This window comes from Natrix helvetica, assembly GCF_964273705.1.
Source record: "Natrix helvetica genome assembly, chromosome: 5".
NCBI classification, from domain to species: Eukaryota; Metazoa; Chordata; class Lepidosauria; order Squamata; family Natricidae; genus Natrix; species Natrix helvetica.
The window spans coordinates 147,968,690-147,982,074 of record NC_138551.1 but is presented as its reverse complement, the minus strand read 5'-3'; the positions used below and the strand labels follow the sequence as shown (position 1 = coordinate 147,982,074).

At 48.0% G+C, this 13,385-nt stretch overlaps 1 protein-coding gene across 8 annotated transcripts in view; it reads right to left on the bottom strand.

The window, feature by feature from the left end:
* The window catches only part of SAMD11 (sterile alpha motif domain containing 11), a 115,770-nt gene that overhangs the window by 42,218 nt on the left and 60,167 nt on the right, over positions 1–13,385 (bottom strand). The gene's annotated exons all lie outside the window — the stretch shown is intronic.

The window sequence follows — 13,385 nt, the reverse complement described above, 5'->3', positions numbered from 1 at the left end:
GAAAGAAAGAAAGAAAGAAAGGAAGGAAGGAAGGAAGGAAGGAAGGAAGGAAGGAAGGAAGGGAGAGAGGGAAAGGTGAGAGGCAGGCCGGCAGGGAAGAAGGAAGGAAGGAAGGAAGGCAGGCAGGTAAACGTGAGCAGCAGGCAGGCAGGAAAAGAAAGGAAGGAAGGAAGGAAGGAAGGAAGGGAGAGAGGGAAAGGTGAGAGGCAGGCAGGGAAGGCAGGCAGGCAGGCAGGCAGGCAGGCAGGCAGGAAAAGGAAGGAAAGGGAAAGGAAAAGAGAAGATAACGAGGGGAAGGTAAAAGAAAGGAAGGAGGGAGGAGAGGAGAAGAGAAGTTCAGCTGGAAATGCACAATTATGCACACAATCCAACCCAACCCCCCCCCCCGTTTCCTCCACCACCACCACAATCTGTGAGCCTTTTCAGGCTTGCAAACACACACAAACACACACACACACACACAAACACACACACACAGAGAGAGACAGACTCCAAACCAGCTGAGGAAAAAACCGAGGGAGGCTGGTTGCTGCTCCGTCTCTCTAACTCCCTGCCAGCCCTCATCCTTCGGTGCGGCTGATCGATGCCAAGGTCTCCCAGCCATAAATTCGCAAAATCTACTTTTATTTCCCTACTTAACGGCCTCATTTGATGGGCTCTCTTGCGTTTCCCGCAGGCTCCCCGTGTGCCCTGGTGTAAAACAGCCGGGGTCAGGGTGGGGTGGGGAGCCCGGGGAGGGGGGTGGGTGGGGGAGACAAAAATGGAGAATTACCCCCCACCCCCATACACACACACACACACACACACACACACACACACACACACACCCTAATGTACAATCCCTGATCTTACTCCATCGTCTCTCTGTGTGTTCAGTCCCCCACCTTTGGGGGGAAGGGTCTCCCACCCCTCTCTCTCCTGCCAGCCAGTGCAAAATATATAATACACAATTACAGAAACCCCTCACTCCCACCCCCCTCCCACTTTGCCCTTCTTTTCCCATGTACATAAAAAAAAAATCAATATTCTTCCATAATAATGCTGGGGTGGGAATTGAAAGCACGTCAAATAAGAGCAGGCGAAAAAGAATTCATCCTTGTAGGCATCTAAGCCTCTTCTCATCCAGAGAATCCCTTCCTCCTTTCTCTCCCCGTCCCCCCCACCCAGCAAAAACTAGGGAGGGTCCTTCCAAAGATGCTTCCCAAAGCCCCTTTTCCATCTGTGACCTCAGCTGCCTCTTATCTGACTGTTGTCTCGTCTGCGTCTCTTCCTCCTGTCTCTCAAGGTCTTTTCCACAGACCGTTACAGTATTTCTGCCCCCTCCTCTTTACTGGAGAAGACACTAGGGAGGGTCCCTTTCTGATATGCTTCCCACACCCCCTTTTCTTCTAAGGGTTCAGCTGCCTCTTATCTGTTTATTGCCTAGTCTGTGTTTCTTCCTCCTGTCTCTCAAGGTCTTTTCCACAGACCAATACAACATTTCTGCCCCCTCCTCTTTACTGGAAAAGACACTAGGGAGGGTCCCTTTCTGATATGCTTCCCACATTCCTATTTCTTCTAAGGTTCAGCTGCCTCTTATCTATTTATTGCCTAGTCTGTGTTTCTTCCTCCTGTCTCTCAAGGTCTTTTCCACAGACCATTACAATATTTCTGCCCCCTCCTCTTTACTGGAAAAGACACTAGGGAGGGTCCCTTTCTGATATGCTTCCCACATCCCTATTTCTTCTAAGGGTTCAACTGCCTCTTTGTGCAAAATAGAGGTGCAAACCGGGGATACTTTGAATTCTGCCTCCTTGGGGGAAAGGGGGAGGTTTTTCTGTTAAGGAGAGAAACCATGATTCTAGTCCTCAAGGTTGCCATAATGCGAGAAACCCCTCCCCCCTCCCACTGGATAATGAGTTTTGTGGATTTTTAAGAGCTGCGCTGGGTGCTGGCAATATTTCCTCGCCTCACCGACACAACTGCAAGACACTGTGTGCAACGAAAGAGGATTTTTAAAATATGCAAATTGTTTTATTTACATTTTTCCTCTTTCCCCCATCTGCCTCGTTTAATCAGCGTGCAAAATTAGAGGTTATGGAATTTAACTGAGCCCGGCGTAGGTTTTTTATTTATTGTAATTCGGCGAAGATTTCGCGATGGGATTTGAAAATAGAAACCCACCGACTGGTTTGTCTGTAAACCAGGTTGCGCCCCTCAAAATTTAAAGTTTGGAGAGGAGGGGGGGGATTTAGCTCCAAATATCATGGCGCCCCAAACAGAGGGAAAAGAGCCCCTTGCGAAGGAAAATGGGCGGTGTAGTCCGAGGCGTTGAAAGATCAGAGACCGTCAAAGGAAAGAAACAATTTGGCCATTTATTTCTGATTCCTGACCCCCCAAAAATGCCTATTGGGTGCAGTGAATTCATTTAACGACGTGGGTTTCACTTAACAACCATTGCAACAAAGGTTGCAAAATCAGGGCGGGTCACATGGTGACCCACTTATAATTGGCGTGACTTACGGTTCTAATTCCAGATTCGGTGATAATTACAAGTCCAGGATTACCCCTACCGCGAGTGCTCACCTCTCTTTAAGGATGCTTAGAAGGAGAGGTGTGTAATCCCGACTTATTTTATGACACAACAACAGTCCCAAAACAGTGTTGCAAAGTCACAATTTGTAGAGGGCCATACAACCCTGAGTTCAAATCACTCCGGAGCTAGGATTCCGGTTGCCTTCAGACTCGCATTAAAGTAGAGATATTACGAGCTATCTGAGGTGGTCTCCAGTTGCAAGAGTGGGACGCGGTGGCTCAGTGGCTAAGACGCTGAGCTTGTCGGTCAGAAAGGTCGGCAGTTTGGCGGTTCGAATCCCTAGCGCCGCGTAATGGAGTGAGCTCCCGTGATTTGTCCCAGCTTCTGCCAACCTAGCAGTTCGAAAGCATGTTAAAAAATGCAAGTAGAAAAATAGGAACCACCTTTAGTGGGAAGGGAACAGCGTTCCGTGCGCCTTCGGTGTTGCGTCATGCCGGCCACATGACCACGGAGACGTCTTCGGACAGCGCTGGCTCTTTGGCTTTGAAACAGAGATGAGCACCGCCCCCTAGAGTCGGGAACGACTAGCACATATATGCGAGGGGAACTTTTACTTTTACCAGTTCAAAAACCAAACAAAATAATTTTGTTTCAGGTAGGATTAAGAGTTTAGTTTACCTTAAAGTTTACCCAGTGAATCATCAAGGATGGCAATGACAGGGAGTTAAATTTTTTACGCATCGTCTTTAATCCTGGCATGGGAATTTTAATATCTTGATTTTTGAATTCATAGTGCCCAGCCAAGAGTCTATTTCAACCGGAGCGGGCTATAAATATTGGAAAATAAGCCGTCAAGAACGCAGGCGATAAACCAGGGTGAAGATTTGGTAATCGGGATGAATGAGTTTGAATGAACGATTTCAAAAGCAGATTTGTTTTCCTGTGCAATGCTCAACCAGGGTTTTCATTGTGGCCCGCCAGCAGCCAGCAAAGCTGGCAGCAGAGTCGGGCAGTGGGAAGGTTGGGGAGGAACATGGGCCAGTCCTGGGGGCTTAGGAAAGCTCAGACGAGGGCTCTGCGTCGGAGGCAGAGAGGAAGTTAGACAGCAGTGAGGCAGAGGAACAGCTGGAGCCTGTTCCCAGTGTGCGCATGCGCAGAGCTTCCAGAAGACAAGAACAACTAAGAAAGCAGGGGCGACTTGGGAGTAAAGCCACACCTTGGAAGTGATTGGCCCCCTCCCATAGGAAACAAAAGGAGAGAGAACGGGGAGGGGGCTTTTGCAGGAAACCATTCATTCATTTCGGTCATTTCAAGAGTGGAAAGTTCTGTGTGTGACTATAAGAGACTCTGCGCCAAGTCTTGCCTTGCCCTGTTTTTGGAAACTAGTTTATCTGGCAGCTCTCCAAGCGAGATAAGGTTCGTGTTGATAAACATTCCTCTGAAACACTGTTTGCCAAGCCTTGCTGACTGGGAATGAAAGGAATTCACAGTCGTGCAAATAAAAGGGACCCAGACTTTGCTTCATGCTTTTTAAGGAAGCCTGGGTCAGAACAGTTCTCCCTCTCCCCCCCCCCACTCCCCCCCGCGAGCAAACATGGTCTGAAAGAATTCTAACATTTGTTTGGGCTCATCAAAACCAGGGCTAGAAATCTTAAATGATCTCCAGGACGGCAAATCTAAGCCTGAGATATACCAAGCTGCATGTTTGATTCTTGACTCTTAAGTTTTGTTTTGTTTTTTCCTTGTGAGCTGCCAAGAGTCGGGCAGCCTACGAACGTAATAAATGAAAAGAAAATAAGAAAGAGAAAATAGAAGCCAAGAGAATAACGACGGGACGCCCACAGGAGTTGAATCTGGGCTCCGATGACGGAGGATTCGGAAATAAATCCCAACCGTCTCACATCTGCTCACCACACAATTCACGGACCATAAACCCTGCGCACAAATGTGTACAAATAAATGTCCCCTGGCTCAGGAATTCTGGGAGTTGAAGTCCACAAGTCCTAAAGGGGGGGGGGGCGTTGTTCCCCGTCTCTCAACTACGCTTCCCAAGCTTATCATAAAATCCGCAAAACATCAACTAAAAGGAATCACGTTGGTTCCCCATTTGGCGGCCGCCTTCTGTCTCGCCGGCAGGGTGCCGGTTTTCCATATATTCCCCATTTAGCCAGGGGTGAGATTCAGCCAGTTCGGACGAACTGGATGCTAATTTTACATCTGATTCGCCGAACCGGTAGTTGCAAGGACTGGCTGGCCCCGCCCGCCCTTCCCCTGCCAGGAGTCTCCACGCGGCCCGTTTTGGATGCCAGATAAGTGCAGGGCTTGCGCGGAGGATCTAGGAGGGCGATAAACGGGACTCGTGGAAGTCCGGAAACCGGCTCGTTTCTGGCTTCCAGAGGCGGGGGAGGCCGTTTTCGCCCTCCCAGAGGCTCATGGAAAGCCTCTGGAGCCTGGGGAGCAAGGGTGGATCCCTGCCGGCATTATTATTGGTGCTCGAAAAATTTTGCATGCTCCCCGCGCATGGGCATTTGGATTTAAAAAGATCTTCCCGATTTAAAAAAGGGGGGGGGATTACATTTTTACTCAATGAAGATTGATCTGCCAATGTGCAGAACAGAAAATAAAGATGGCGGCGTCCCGGATAGAACTGGTACGGTCACGGGTCCGCCCGAGTTACAACCTCTTCAGCCGAACCGGTAGGAACCAACTTCTGCTGGGGAGGGCAAAAAAGCCCACCACTACCCCAGCAGCGGTGCAGGAGGCCGAGCAGGCTACCAGCAACAGGGCAGAGAACCGGTTGCTAAAATATTTGACTCCCACCCCTGCTGAGCTAGCCCCCTTTCCCCCCTCGGTGAGTCAACGTACCAATTCTACGCCTAGCACCGCGTCAACGTATTACACCTCGCTGCCCAGAAAACACAAGCTTTGCCCGTAAGGTGCCCAGAGGTGGCACCTTCGGTGTCCCTGAAATGTGCCCCTTCAATCACGGGGCTGCCCTCCCCCCCCCAGCCTTTGACAGCCAGGTTTAATTCCTCTTTTTTTTTTATCCCCTTAATCTGTCATCTTTATCAGGCAGGGGAAGTGCCAAGCGGCATGCTGGTAGCCCCAGTCCCGATCAATCTCCGCATTACAGCTGACAGAATGGTGCTAATAACTTATTGATCGGGTGTTCGCCGAGCCCTGCCGGGGCCGAAGAGCCTGCCATTGATTGGCTGCGTGGGGGGAAAAGAGCCGCTCGGCTCCGCGCGGAGAGGAAAGGCTTCAAATAGTGTCTTCCCCCCCCATCACCACCACCCCTGCGGGAACGATGGGGATCGGAGGGGGGAGGCGCACGTCGGAGAAGAAAACGCACGACAAATGACTCTGGAGGGCGACAACAGGGCGGAAAGAGAGAGGGTGGGGGAAGGAAAGGAAGCATAAGGGCAATGAATGCGTGGGAAAAGCAGATCTTGGAGGAGGAGGTGGAAAAGTCACCACAAGGTGACCTTCTCCTTCCTTTTTTTTTTTGGAAAAAATCTTGCAATTGTTTCTTTCTTTCTTTTTTTTGCCCGTAGAGATTTGTATGGAAATACCGTATTTTTCAGAGTATAAGACGCACCTTTTTCCCCTCAAAAAAGAGGCTGAAAATCTGGGTGCGTCTTATACACTGAATACAGCATTTTTTGCCTCCCGAAACCCCGCACCCTTCACCAAAATGACGTTGCAAAGCTTTTAGGAGGCTTTCAGAGTGCTCTGGGGGCTGGGGACGGCAGAAATGAGCAAAAAACAACCCGTTTTCTGCCCCCCCCAGTCCCCAGCAGCACTCTATAAGCTTCCTAATTGCTATCCATGCCCTTTTTTTTGACAAAAAATGGACCAGTTTCATGAAAACAGGGCATTTTTTTGCTCGTTTTTGGCCCACCCCCACCCCCAGGAGCACTCTACAAGCCTCCTAAGGGCTATTCATAACCTTTTGGGCAGGAGGGGGGAAACGGGCCCGTTTTTACAAAAAACGGGCTGTTTTGGGGGAGTTTGCAGAGTGCAAAAACATTTTTTTTAAAAAAAATTTCCTCTTCAAAACCTTGCTGCGTCTTATACTCTGAAAAATACGGTAGCCTCCCGCCTAAGAGATCCAAGAGGGTCTCTAATCTTTTAGCCTCCTGGAGGGCTGCGAGCTACAATTGGGGTGGGTGGGTGGTAAGCTGCGAGGCCTGGGCGGGAGGGAAGGGCGGACTGTGCTTTGATCTCTCCTTTGATTGAGGCGTCTATTTGATGGGATGGTCAGACCTGTAAGTGGGTGGGTGAACAGGTAAGATGGCAAAATGGATGGAATGGAGGGAGGGAAGGAGGGATGGGTGGACAGACAGACAGATAGAGGGACAGACAGATAGAGGGAAGGATGGACAGAGGAAGGGAGGGAGGTGTTTTGACCTAGGCTTCCCCAAAAAGCACAAAGCAGAGTCCTGGTCCCGACAAAACCCCTTTTTATTAAACGAATGTGAATTCCTCTCATTCACATTCAGCCAAGGCCTGGCAAAGAGTCTTTCAAAGGAGTATTTATGACCACAGACCTTATCAGAATCAAGATCACATGAAGTGTTAATACCACTTTATAATGCCTTGGTAAGGCCACACTTGGAGTACGGCATTCAGTTTTGGTCGCCACGATGTAAAAAAGATGTGGAGACTCTAGAAAGAGTGCAGAGAAGAGCAACAAAGAGGATTAGGGGACTGGAAGCTAAAACATATGAAGAACGGTTGCAGGAACTGGGTATGTTTAGCTTAAGAGAAAGAAGGACTAGGGGAGACATGATAGCAGTCTTCCAATATCTCAGGGGTTGCCACAAAGAAAAGGGAGTCAAGCTATTCTCCAAGGCACCTGAGGGTAGAACAAGAAGCAATGGGTGGAAACTAATCAAGGAGAGAAGCAATTTAGAACTGAGGAGAAACTTCCTGACAGTTAGAACAATTCATCAGTGGAACAGAAGTTGTCTCCAGAAGTTGTGAATGCCCCAACACTGGAAGTCTTTAAGAAGATGTTGGATAGCCATCTGCCTGAAACGGTATAGGGTTTCCTGCCTAGGCAGGGGGTTGGACTAGAAGACCTCCAAGGTCCCTTCCAACTCTACTATTGTATTACTGTATCTATCTTGGAAAGCTGCCATGTAAATCTTTTCCCAAATGAGGTTTCTCTGCAAGGAAAGGCTGGGCACAGAGTCTCGGAGACTCACGGACAGATCTTCACACTCCTGAAACGAATCTAACAAACGAACGAACGGTTTCCTAAGGGTGCCCGGGGGGAGGGGGGGAATAAAATAAAAGAAGAAATAAAAGAAGACTAGACTGCCATCTGTCTGAAATGGTGTAGGGGTGGGGTTGGACTAGTTGACCTACAAGGTCCCTTCCAGCTCTGTCAAAAAGTGATGGAAACAGAAGAGGAAAAAAGGAAGAATATGGGAGGGAGGTTAAGAGCGAGGCGTGCAGGGGAAGGGATGCAAGCTGCCCAGCGGTCGCCATGCCAAGTTCATAATTGGCTGGGCATTTTCAGAGCCCCAACTCAGGACGATCAATTAGTTCCCCAGTGAGAGGAACAGGCCAAGCCTGATGGGACAAGACGCAGACCCAATTATTGGGGGAAATCAGTAGGGACTCCTGGTTAATTTATACGCTGCAGGGCTGCATTAGGCGGTTTAACTCCTGCACCCCGCTTCTCCTTCAGTTGTGTCTCCTTGCAAAGCCTCACAAGCACGCACACACACACACACCACTCCCCAAAAATGGGGAAATGGAAATGGGGGAGAAAAGGGGGGGCGGTGGAATTGTGAGATTGTGAGAATGCAAAGAGTTCTCTTTTAATCCTTCAGCTTGTAGGCGTGAGGAGGCGGCTCTGGCACTCCAAACACACAAACACACAAACACACACACACACAAATCTATAACGTATTGATCCCCTTTTACGTTTGCCCAAGGCCCAAAACAGGGGAGGGATTCTTTCCGTCTGACATTGGCAGTGCATGTTCCTGCCTTTTTTAAAAAAGAATTTTTTTAAAAGGAAGGATTTAGCTTTTAAAGGCCAACGTGAGAAGATGTCCATCCAAGAAGGTCAAGTATACCCTTGGGGGGGCTTTTGGGTGGTTGCATACAGTAAATAAAGCAGAGGAGTAAGACTCAGGGGGCGCTTGGCCTAATTAATATCCTTTTTTAAAAATATATATATATATATATATATGAAATTGCAAGGTTGAACTTCAGGGTTTGAAATCTCGGTGGTGGGTGGCCAGAGGAAGGATCTGAGAACTGCAGATAGGAAATAGATGCATGTTTAAAAAATAACAAAACAGACAGAACGTAGAACTGTTCTGGCCAAGGCTTCTCCAGAGCAGGAAGCAAACTCCTGGTCCCGACAAAAAAAAACCCTTTTATTAACTGACTGTGAATTCTGCTCATCCACATCCAGCAAAGTCTTTCAAGGGAGGATTTACGGTCGCAGACCTTATCTGGCTTGGAGAGCTGCCAGGCCGATATCTGCAGAACTTGGCAAGGAGTCTCGGAGAGTCAGGAACCAATTAAGAGAACTAATGGTCTCCTGCAAACTCCACTCCCCTGTCGCTCCTCTTTTATTCCCTGTGGGAGGGGCCCTTCATCGTTCACCTGTGGCCTTCCTCCCAAGGTGACCCCTGTTCTTTAGCTGTTCCCTTCGTCTGGCCACTCTGCACATGTGCACACTGGGATCAGGCTCCAGCTGTTCTTCTGCCTCACTGATGTCTGACTCCGAAGGCAGCTGATAACTGGCATACGGCCCTGGCCCCTTCTCTGCCTCCGACACAGAACCCTCATCAGAGCCTTCCTCAGACTCCAGGACTGGCCCATCTTCCTCCCCAAACTCCTCACTCTCCGAGTCTGCTGCCAGTTGTGCTGGCTGCTGGAGGGCCACAACAAGAACTTTGAGTAACGAGGTTGAAAGGGACATTGGAGGTCTTCTAGTCTGACCTCTGCTCAAGCAGGAAAACCTATACAGGTAGTCCTGGACTTACAACAGCTTGTTTAGTGACTATTCAAAGCTACAACGGTGCTGGGAAAAAGTGATTTATTTTTTCACCACGATGGTTGCAAGGTCACGTGATCAAAATTGGGAGGCTTGGCAACTGGTTCCCATTTATGACAGTGGCAGCGTTAAGTTGAGGACTAACGGCAAAGTTAGCACTAGAATGGAACTATCAGTTTAGCAACTTTGGAAGAGGTGCTCAATTCCAAGGTTTCCTTCCCTGTACACCCCCAAGCAAATATAGACAGCATCCTAAAAAGCAGAGACATCACCCTGCCAACAAAAGGGCGCTTAGTCAAGGCTGTGTTTTTTCCCAGTTGCAACGGATGGCTGTGAAGGTTGGACCATAAGGAAAACTGAGCGCCAAAGAATGGAGGCCTTTGAACTCTGGTGCTGGAGAAGAAGACTCCTGCATTGAGTCCCTTGGACTGCAAGGCCATCCAACTGGTCAGTCCTAGAAGAGATCAACCCTGACTGCTCTTTAGAAGGCCAGATCCTGAAGAGGAAACTCAAAAGATTTTGGCCACCTAATGAGAAGGAAGAAGGACTCCCTGGAGAAGAGCCTCATGCTGGGAACGATGGAGGGCAAAAGAAGAAGAAGGCAAAGGAGGAGGTGGCTGGATGGAGTCACCGAAGCAGCTGGCGTGAGCTTCAATGGGCTCCAGAGGATGGTAGAGGACAGGAAGGCCTGGAGGAACGTGGTCCATGGGGATCGCGATGGATCAGACACGACTTCCCAATGAACAACAACTACTTAATCTATCTATCTATCTATCTATCTATCTATCTATCTATCTATCATCTATCTATCTATCTATCTATCTATCTATCTATCTATCTATCATCTATCTATCTATCATCTATCTATCTATCTATCTATCATCTATCTATCTATCTATCTATCTATCTATCATCTATCTATCTATCTATCTATCTATCTATCTATCTATCTATCTATCATCTATCTATCATCTATCTATCTATCTATCATCTATCTATCTATCTATCTATCTATCTATCTATCTATCTATCTATCTATCTATCTATCATCTATCTATCTATCTATCTATCTATCTATCTATCATCTATCTATCATCTATCTATCTATCATCTATCTATCTATCTATCTATCTATCTATCTATCTATCTATCTATCTATCTATCTACCTACCTACCTACCTACCTACCTACCTACCTACCAATCCTGCAAGTCCCTTGGGCTGCAAGGTGATCAAATCTGTCAGTCCTAGAGGAGATCAACCCTGAATCCTTTTTAGAAGCCCAGATCCTGAAGAGGAAATTCAAAGACTTTGGCCACCTCATGAGAAGGAAGAAGGACTCCCTGGAGAAGAGCCTCATGCTGGGAACGATGGAGGGCAAGAGAAGAAGGGGACAACAGAGAAGGAGGTGGATGGATGGAGTCACGGAAGCAGTCGGCGTGAGCTTCAATGGACTCCAGAGGACGGTAGAGGACAGGAAGGCCTGGAGGAACATTGTCCATGGGGATCGCGATGGATCAGACACGACTTCCCAACGAACAACAACTACTTAATCTATCTATCTATCTATCTATCTATCTATCTATCTATCTATCTATCTATCTATCTATCATCTATCTATCTATCTATCTATCTATCTATCATCTATCTATCTATCATCTATCTATCTATCTATCTATCTATCTATCTATCTATCTATCTATCTATCATCTATCTATCATCTATCTATCTATCTATCTATCTATCTATCTATCTATCTATCTATCTATCTATCATCTACCTACCTACCTACCTACCTACCTACCTACCTACCTACCAATCCTGCAAGTCCCTTGGGCTGCAAGGTGATCAAATCTGTCAGTCCTAGAGGAGATCAACCCTGAATCCTTTTTAGAAGCCCAGATCCTGAAGAGGAAATTCAAAGACTTTGGCCACCTCATGAGAAGGAAGAAGGACTCCCTGGAGAAGAGCCTCATGCTGGGAACGATGGAGGGCAAGAGAAGAAGGGGACAACAGAGAAGGAGGTGGATGGATGGAGTCACGGAAGCAGTCGGCGTGAGCTTCAATGGACTCCAGAGGATGGTAGAGGACAGGAAGGCCTGGAGGAACATTGTCCATGGGGATCGCGATGGATCGGACACGACATCGCAACTGACAACAACAACACCCCTAAGTCACTGGCAATCTTGCTTTCCGAGCGAATTTACCTAACCGGATAGAAAAAATAGGATTTGCTGACCCAGACGCGTAAAAGCCTCTCAGGTGCCACACTGTTGTTCATCCCTTTGTATGTGGCTCTCAATTAAGATTAACAACAGCCTTATCCCTGCCTGCCCAAGAATACTGCCTTACATCCCCGTTGTCTAACACGGGAATTTTACGACGAGAAGCCACAGAGGCGGTCAGGTTAAGAAGGAAAGATTTGACTCGGTGCGCCTGGAACCGCAAAGAAAAAAAACACACACACGCACACAGACAAATCCTGTATTGAACGGGGAATCATAAATCATAAAAAGGTGAACTGTTTTATTTTCAGATGGAATTCAACTATCACACCTCCCTCCTGCAAAGATTTGAATTCCTGCTGGTATCACTATGCCTCCGTTCTTCTTTTCTGTTCTGAGCGAGGCTTCCCGAGAACATGAAGCAAACTCCTGGTCCTGACAAAAACCCCTTTTATTAATTGACTGTGAATTCTGCTCATTCACATCCAGCAAAGTCTTTCGAGGGAGGATTTACAGTCACAGACCTAATCTAGCTTGGAGAGCTGCCAGGCCGTTATCTGTAGAACTTGGCAAGACGTCTCGGCGCGTCACCAACCAATGAAGGGAACTAATGGCCTCCTGCAAGCTCCACTCCCCTTTCGCTCCTCTTTTCTTTCCTCTGGGAGGGGCCATTCATCATCCACCTGTGGCCTTACTCCCAAGTCGACCCTTGTTCTTTAGCTGTTCCCTTCGTCTGGCAACCCACACTGGGAACAGGCTCCAGCTGTTCTTCTGCCTCCTGATGTCTGACTCCGAAGGCAGCTGATAACTGGCATACGGCCCTGGCCCCCTCTCTGCCTCCGACAGAGAGCCCTCATCAGAGCCTTCCCCAGACTTCTAGAGTGTCCCAGGTTCCTCCCCAACCTCCTCACTCTCCTAATCTGCTGCCAGCTATGCTGGCAGCTGGCAGGCCAGAACATTTTCCTCTGCTCAGAGATCCATAAATCTGTTCCACCTCTGTTTCCCAGCTGGCCATTTGAACAATTCTGCAAATTATAGACCCAGAGGCTGGTGGGATTTTTTTGATGGGTGTCTGTGTGTTCCCTCATTTCCCTTTCGTGCATTGCCAATTTCAGATCAATTAATTGGAGGAGAGACCCCCATGACAGAGTATTTCCTTTTACTCTGGAGTAGAAGTAGAGAGGCTTGAAGGAAGGGACCAACATCTGGATGTGTGACAGGGTTGCAGAAGTCGGTTCCGCTTGCGGAAGCAAAAGCCAAACTGGGCAAGCTAAAATATTGAATCACTGGACTGGAAGGACAGAGTGGATAATTTAATTTAGCCTCCCTTGCTCTCCCCTGAAGCGAGTTTTTTTATTACCCAGTCAATGTTGGCGGCCGCTTTTTAACTCTACACATCCCTTCTCTCTCCAGAAATTGAAATCTTCGACACCAACAGTCCGCCACCAAAAAGAAACCGTGGATCTACAAGAGGGGGAAAAAAAATAGGTGGCGAGAATTCCACCAACCACCAGTAGAGGGCAGCGGAGAGGTGGCATTTCCTGCGCCTCTGTCTCTGTCTCTCTCTCTCCTGCCCTCTAATGATAATGTCAGGTTTTCACAACACTGGAGAAAAAGCAAAT